Below are 8,547 nucleotides of genomic sequence, written 5' to 3'. Positions count from 1 at the left end.
ATATAATAAGACCCGCTGGGTTCATGTTGCTGCTCATGCAATACCTGCAAAGATGAGACGAAACTCAGATGACAATGCTCCTAATTACTTTAGTGTCCTGAAGCTCATAGACTCCTCCCTCAGGATTTCTGCGATTGCTCTGAGCGTTGCAACCATTTGGCTCACTGTGACCAACCACCAAGACAACCCCAGCTATGGCAACCTAAAGTTCTCCAATTTCACGGGCCTCAAGTAACAACTCCATTCATTTTCATTTTCTTGGACAATTACTGCTTCCGTTTTCGATACAAGTGATACTGGCATTTGGAGGACTCAAACTCCGGTCCTCTAGTGCAAGAGTGGATGCTTTTAATCTACTGAGCTGGAAGATAGTTGCGCTAATGTTTCTGTTCTGAGTTATTGATTAATGTTTTGAAGTGTCTTTGTTTCTGCAGGTACATGGTTTGCATCAGCAACATTTCTGGTGTGCATGCTTTTCTTGTAGCTTTGTCCTCATGGATCACGTGCTTTGTGACTAAAGCTTGGCTTTTCTTTGTCTCTGACCAGGTTCATTTTCTTTTCCCTTTTGGCTCCATTCAATTTCTTTTCTTTTTCTTTTGGCTTGTAGAAAAAAAATAGGAGGTGTTTGATGCACAGATAAAACCAATTACAAACATCAAATAAAAAATACAACTGAATTGGCGCAACAAACAGTAATCACAGTTTAGCTGTTGTATATATGTCTAAAAGTTTTAGTAGTGTTTATTTCCCTTGAAAGTTTGGGGAAAAGAAAAATAGCTATACCCTCACATAAACGTTCTTATTTTACTTAGTACTTTTGTTTTGTCTTCAAAGGTTCTCAACATTTTTTTTTTATAAATATGCAAATTACTCATTTTCTTTTTTGTTCTCTTGATCTGTGTTGTGTTGAACGCACTAAAGGCATTAGTACAATGTTCTAACCCACTAAGTAAGTGGTCCCAACTTTAATAGATGTATAATCAGACAATTTTTATTTTGAAATGTTAATAACAGCTTACACATCTCAAATTTGACGCATAAAGAAATGTGTCCTCGCTCATGTTCTGTAATTTATTTTCTTTCTTGTTTCAAATTTTGGGTGCAGATTGTAGCTTATTTAATGGTCACATCTTGGGCGGCAGTGATGGAGATATTGTCTTTAGCTTACAAAGGGGACAGGACAGTCTCATGGAGTGAAGCCTGCACTTCTTTTGGGAAGTTCTGAAGCAGAATGAAGGTGGCATTGGTTCTCCATGCCCTGGCTCTTTGTTGCTTTCTTGTCTTGGCTGTGATCTCAGCTTATAGGGTTTTCAGCATGTTTGAGCCACCTTCTGTTTCTGATAAGGAGGTGGAAGAAGAGAGGACTTAGATTCGAATCATTAGATGAGTTTTCTTTAAGTGGTTTCTGTTAGTTGGTTTCTAGAGGTCTCTTGTGGTAGACATATGATTCGGCTTGAAATTAAACACACACACACACACACATATATATATGATAATTGGATTGTGAAAAACACACTTGGAGATTATATTTGGTGAAATGCTAATTGTTGTATCTTCAACCTTAGCTATTTGTCGGGAAAGTCTAATTCGATTTGGTGACCATTTGGTCATTCTTATATATCAGATAATTTGATGATTAATCATGGGATATTCCTTGTTACCATAATTGTTGATTTCTTTGATATATATAGATGACTTATTGGACTCCAAATTATGTCAATTTTTGTAGAGACGACTTTTAAATGATGATAAAGAGAATAAATGACTTGATTATGATGGTTTTACGATGAAATTATGTCTCGTCGTTATGTAAGGAGGAATGACTCTTTACATGTAAGAAGCCAAATACTTTTTTAGGGTATGTTTGGAAAGGGAATTCTATGCCCCAGAGGATTAAGGCTAAGTTGGTAAGGAATAGACCCTAAAAAACTAGATAGAGGGGATTAGAAATGCCCTTCACAAGCATTACAAATGCATGTGAGATGCATGTATAAATGACCCTTCCTAAGTAAAAATTTGCAAATCCCTCTCGCATAACTTTATAATACTCATAAAGGGCATTTCTATCCTTTTTATCTAACATTTCATAGTTTATTTTTATTTTTATTAACTTGGCCTCATTCTCTTAAACTTAGAAATTATTCACTCAAACAACTTTAACAAACTAGGAATTGAAGTTTGTTAGTTTTTGGTCGTATGTTTTTTTTTTCTTTATTAGATTAATATTTTTTTTGAATTATAATGTTGTACTCTTCTTGTTTAAACTTTTAAGTAGGTCGGATCTCATATTTCCAGATTAAAATCAAAGTTTAAGCCTACTGTTTTAGTTAAAATGTTAAAAATATAAGCGCACTGGTGCTCAATGCTCATCTCACCTACCACACCTAAAACAAAAGCACTTAAGCACACTTATGTCCAAGAACTTGATGGAAAGGAAACTAGTACCTAAACTAGCAATCGTCTTCGGTTTGGTTTAATCACAAGCCAGTCTGCAAGACCCAAAATATGCATTTCATGTTAAATGAGAACATGATTAAAGCATCTCTCCCCATAGTTTGTTTCTCCATAGCTTTTCGGTTTATTAATAGTTAGCTTGCCTTTTAAAGCATTTTTCTATTTGTGGACGAAATTTTATTTCGTTAGGAGACTTGGCTTTCCAAACATTAGTAACTGTTGATTGGATTATGGTTTGTGTACTTAAGCATGAAGGTGCGTTTGGGTTAAAACTTAAACTTTGGGCTCAAAAGGGATGTGACCCAAAAAGAAGAGAGAAACCCGAAGCCCAGCTGAAGCCCAGAAGGTAGAAAAGGCCTTTCCCGACTAGGTGCAGACCATTTGCACCACTTGCTCACCTACCCAAAGACCAAGTGGTGTAGACCAGCCAGCTAATCAGCCCAAAAAGTACTTTACAGTGGCAGTACAAGTAAATAGCTGATGAGTCACTATCTTTCAAACCGCATTCGGGCAAAATCACTGCTACAGGAAGCCAAGCCAAAATGTCTATAAAAGAAGAAAGAGAAATTAGAGTTGAAGCACAAACTCTGCTCAAAGCCAGATTTGCCTTCAAAACGAAGCTGTGGTCAGCCCAAGCCTTCATCCCTTTCGGGATAAACCTTCACTCAAGCCTTTGCAATAACTCTGCTACCCTGTTCAACTCTTGCTGTAGTATCGATTTCTTTCTGTAAGCTCATCTCCCTACCTTTTTTTTTCTAAAGCTCTCAACCCCTTTGATAAACCACAAAGATAGGAAATTGCAAGACGATCAGCCTTGCCCGACAAGGTTAAACCTTGCCCGACCCTCTTTGTTTCTGTCTTTTCATTCATTAACCTAGCAATATGTTGTATACTTCAAGTTGTATTCAAGTTATTTCTAGTAAGATGGCTATTGAAAGACTCTCTTAGTGCTTGAATCCGATTTGAATATGTCTTCACAGTTCAAACCAGATCTAAGTTCGAAGGCCTTAGGCATGTAAGATTTGATCATTTAAAAGTCCTTGGCCTCAAGGCATAAAAAGAACCTTATGTGGATTTAACCCATCCACGACAAGCTTTGATAACGAGAAGTCCGAAGTTACTTGGGGCGCAAGTAATCGACCTATCCCTTAGTTTTGTTTCTATTATATTATGATTACCATAGAACGTTTGAGTATGGAATGAATTCTGATAGGAAGCCTCAAGGCCTACATCTAAGGCCCTACAAAGGCGCTTATTTGGATTCATTCTATTCCTCGGGCTAGAACATTTGAGTATGGAAGGAATTCTGATAGGAAGCCTCAAGGCCTATATCTAAGGCCCTACAAAGGCACATATTTGGATTCATTCTGCTCTTCGGGCTCAGGTAATCAGAAGTATGATGGTTATAAGACTCATACAATCAATGAAGAGAACATTATATGTTCGAGTACTTAGTTAGTTATTGACTGGAAGCCTCAAGGCCTACACCTAAGGCCCCACAAAGGCACCTGTCATAACTAACATAGTCTCTCGGATATATATACAACTAAAACTCAACATCCGTTTTACGTCTGCCATGCTGAAGATGGCAGTGGCATGCCTGAGCACTTAAAAGTTAATCTTTATTGTGAGCCTCAAGGCCTACACCTAAGGCCCCACGAAGGCACCTTTCAAAGTTAACTCTGTCATTCTCTTTCAGCTTTGCCCGACAAGCCTTGCCCGACAAGCTTTGCCCGAGAAAGCCCACCAGTGAAGCAGAAGCCCGACAGAAAGCATCAACCGGCGCCAACCTCTCAGGGAGCTGTGTGCTCGTCGGCCAGGGAACATCCCCGACTGAAATTCCTGCCACGAACAAGGTGGACTTGGTCTTCATGATTTTACTGCTTTGAACTTGACAGCTTTGCTTAGTTTTAGCTGGGATGCTTTACAATCTTCTTCTTTGTGGGATTCTTTCGCTCATCAACGTTTTCTTCTTGCGCCTTACAAAAAAAAAAAGATATCTATTTACGGCTTTTTGTGTGGCATGGTTTGAAGCGTGTTATGCTTATTCTAAATAGCAATAGTAGTTGGATTATTTGCAGTGGGAGGTCAGTTTCGTTTTGGTTCAACAAATGGTTGGATGGCCCGATTATTGGCCCTTCATTATCTTGTCATTTCACCTACAGTTATAGCTCGGGTTTCAAATGCTATTGAAGCTCAGATGTGATTTTTGCCATATTATTTTATAGATTTATTCCCTTTTGTGGTGTAACAGATTCTTTGTTTACCTTTGTCTTTAAATGTAGAGGATGACACATTAATCTGGGAGCTTTCGTCTTTTGGGAAATTTTCCATTTCTTCTTGTTATCATCTTATTCGGAAAAAAAAAATTAGTGATTGTGCTTGGGCTAAGGTTATTTGGCGACATTTTATACCGTCTCGACTGTCTATTTTGGCTTAGTGGCTTTTTCATAATAAACTTCCTACTGCGGTGCATACGATGTGGTATTCTTTGGCATCCATTTGTTGTTTATGTCATAATTCAGAAGAATCTACTGCAGTGCAAACAGTAATCACAGTTTAACTGTTGTATATATGTCTAAAAGTTTTAGTAGTGTTTATTTCCCTTGAAAGTTTGGGGAAAAGAAAAATAGATATACCCTCACATAAACGTTCTTATTTTACTTAGTGCTTTTGTTTTGTCTTCAAAGGTTCTCAACATTTTTTTTTTATAAATATGCAAATTACTCATTTTATAAATATGCAAATTACTCATTACTAAAGGCATTAGTACAATGTTCTAACCCACTAAGTAAGTGGTCCCGACTTTATTAGATGTATAATCAGACAATTTTTATTTTGAAATGTTAATTACAACTTACACATCTCAAATTTGACGCATAAAGAAATGTGTCCTCGCTCATGTTCTGTAATTTATTTTCTTTCTTGTTTCAAATTTTGGGTGCATACTGTAGCTTATTTAATGGTCACATCTTGGGCGGCAGTGATGGAGATATTGTCTTTAGCTTACAAAGGGGACAAGACAGTCTCATGGAGTGAAGCCTGCACTTCTTTTGGGAAGTTCTGCAGCAGAATGAAGGTGGCATTGGTTCTCCATGCCCTGGCTCTTTGTTGCTTTCTTGTCTTGGCTGTGATCTCAGCTTATAGGGTTTTCAGCATGTTTGAGCCACCTTCTGTATCTGATAAGGAGGTGGAAGAAGAGAGGACTTAGATTCGAATGGTTTCTAGAGGTCTCTTGTGGTAGACATATGATTCGGCTTGAAATTAAACACACACATGCGCGCACACACACACACACATATATATGATAATTGGATTGTGAAAAACACACTTGGAGATTATATTTGGTGAAATGCTAATTGTTGTATCTTCAACCTTAGCTATTTGTCGGGAAAGTCTAATTCGATTTGGTGACCATTTGGTCATTCTTATAAATCAGATAATTTGATGATTAATCATGGGATATTCCTTGTTACCATAATTGTTGATTTCTTTGATATATATAGATGACTTATTGGACTCCAAATTATGTCAATTTTTGTAGAGACGACTTTTAAATGATGATAAAGAGAATAAATGACTTGATTATGATGTTTTTACGGTGAAATGATGTCTCATCGTTATGTAAGGAGGAATGACTCTTTACATGTAAGAAGCCAAATACTTTTTTTAGGGTATGTTTGGTGAGGGAATTCTATGCCCCAGAGGATTAAGGCTAAGTTGGTAAGGAATAGACCCTAAAACACTAGATAGAGGGGATTAGAAATGCCCTTCACAAGCATTACAAATGCATGTGAGATGCATGTATAAATGACCCTTCCTAAGTAAAAATTTGCAAATCCCTCTCGCATAACTTTATAATACTCATAAAGGGCATTTCTATCCTTTTTATCTAACATTTCATAGTTTTTTTTATTATTAACTTGGCCTCATTCTCTTAAACTTAGAAATTATTCACTCAAACAACTTTAACAAACTAGGAATTGAAGTTTGTTAGTTTTTGGTCGTATGTTTTTTTTTCTTTATTAGATTAATATTTTTTTAAATTATAATGTAGTACTCTTCTTATTTAAACTTTTAAGTAGGTCGGATCTCATATTTCCAGATTAAAATCAAAGTTTAAGCCTATGTTCCTAACATAAATAATCTTCTGTTTTAATTAAAATGTTAAGCATATAAGCGCACTGGTGCTCAATGCTCAGCTCACCTACCACACCCAAAACAAAAGCACTTAAGCACACTTATGTCCAAGAACTTGATGGAAAGGAAACTAGTACCTAAACTAGCAACCGTCTTTGGTTTGGTTTTATCACAAGCCAGTCTGCAAGACCCAAAATATGCATTTCATGTTAAATGAGAACATGATTAAAGCATCTCTCCCCATAGTTTGTTTCTCCATAGCTTTTCGGTTTATCAATAGTCAGCTTGCCGTTTAAAGCATTTATCAATAGTCAGCTTACCCTTCTGTGGTATAACAAATTCTTTGTTTACCTTTGTCTTTAAATGTAGAGGATAACACATTAATCTGGGAGCCTTCGTCTTTTTGGAAATTTTCCATTTCTTCTTGTTATCAGCTTTATCAGAAAAAAAAAAAAACATAGTGATTGTGCTTGGGCTGAGGTTATTTGGCGACATTTTATTCCGTCTCGACTGTCTATTTTGGCTTGGTGGCTTTTTCATAATAAACTTCCTACTATAGTGCATACGATGTGGTATTCTTTGGCATCCATTTGTTGTTTATGTCATAATTCAGAAGAATCTACTGTTCATCTTTTCTTTGGGGGTCAGATATCTAGGTAGCTTTGGAGGTATGTAGCATGTTACTTTGGTACTCTTTGTCTTTTTCAGATTTTTTGGCTGTTGTTTGAGATTCTATGTACGTAAATCCATATCCCTACAGTTGCACAATCTCTGGTTTTTTGGGTGTTTCTATTTGTTTGGATTGCACTCGGAAGATAACTTTATATGCTTCTCACACATATCGTGAGGAAATGTTGTTGTGGACAATTGTGCTAACATGGACTTGTCTTCTCCACCTTTGGTATGGTATGATTTCTCTCCATTGCTAGTTCGTACTGCTTTGTTTTTAGGCCATGTTGGCTTTCGTGGCTTCTGCTTCTCAAATTAATGTGCATCTCAACATACATGTTTGTCTCAGTTCCTTTTTTTTTTCCTTGTATTATGAGGGGTTAGGTTTATGTCTCCTTAGTTAGGTGCAACTTTTTTTTATTATGAATAATTTTGTTTTTGGTACCATTAAGATTTTCTAAAAAAATGATTATCTTTCGATTTTACTAGTGATTTAACTCACTTGTAGAAAAACATGTTTGCGCGACAGAATCTTGCGCGACGCAGCAAATTTCGTTGCGCAAAGTATGTTTGCGCGACCCTAAACACAAAACGTAACGCAAATGTCTTTTGCGTGAAGAACGATGACGTTGCGCAAAGCTGTTTTGCACGTACGTCGCGCAAAACGTCTTTGCGCAACCCACATAGACGTATGTCGCGCAAACATCTTTGCGTGACGCATGTTTACGTGCGTCGCGCAAAGTCAACGACTTTTTGTACTTCACTTATTCAGTTTGGGAGGTAGAAACTGCAAACCCAGTTGCAGCAGCTACCTCCACCCCCCATTTCTCTTCAAAACCTTCTCCAATCCCTCCCTTGCTCATAAATTCAACATACAAATATTTCATCTCTTTTCATCATGCAATCCCTTCTTTGCTATTTGATGGTCTTTGATTCGGAGTAAGCAAATCTAATTTAGCTGTTGAGAATTGAATTTTTTTTTTTCATAAACGTGAATTGAATACTTTTGATGGCTTATATATATATATATATGAAGGTTTCAATCATTTGTTTTGAATGTTTATTCTATAACGGTATAGAATTAGTTGAATTTGATGAGAGAATGCTTGTTATTTGGATTGTGTTTAGTGGTTTATTGAACAATTTAATTCATTATGAGTTGGACCGTATGAGTCTCATTAGGATATGCATCTGTATGCAATCTGCTCCAAAGCTGTTGACTTGCCTTCAATCACTAGGAAATTTGTAAGTCTTGGGGTCGTCGTAGTTACAACAGAGAACAAG

At 36.8% G+C, this 8,547-nt stretch overlaps 1 pseudogene; it reads left to right on the top strand.

Moving 5' to 3' along the window:
• LOC126591375 (CASP-like protein 2D1) lies at positions 1-1,640 on the top strand (annotated as a pseudogene).
• Positions 1,641-8,547: the final 6,907 nt, after the last annotated feature.

The sequence above is a fragment of the Malus sylvestris genome, chromosome 11, assembly GCF_916048215.2.
Source record: "Malus sylvestris chromosome 11, drMalSylv7.2, whole genome shotgun sequence".
Lineage (NCBI taxonomy): Eukaryota > Viridiplantae > Streptophyta > Magnoliopsida > Rosales > Rosaceae > Malus > Malus sylvestris.
Note: the sequence above shows the minus strand (reverse complement) of the source record. Positions and strands in the feature narration are given on the sequence as shown.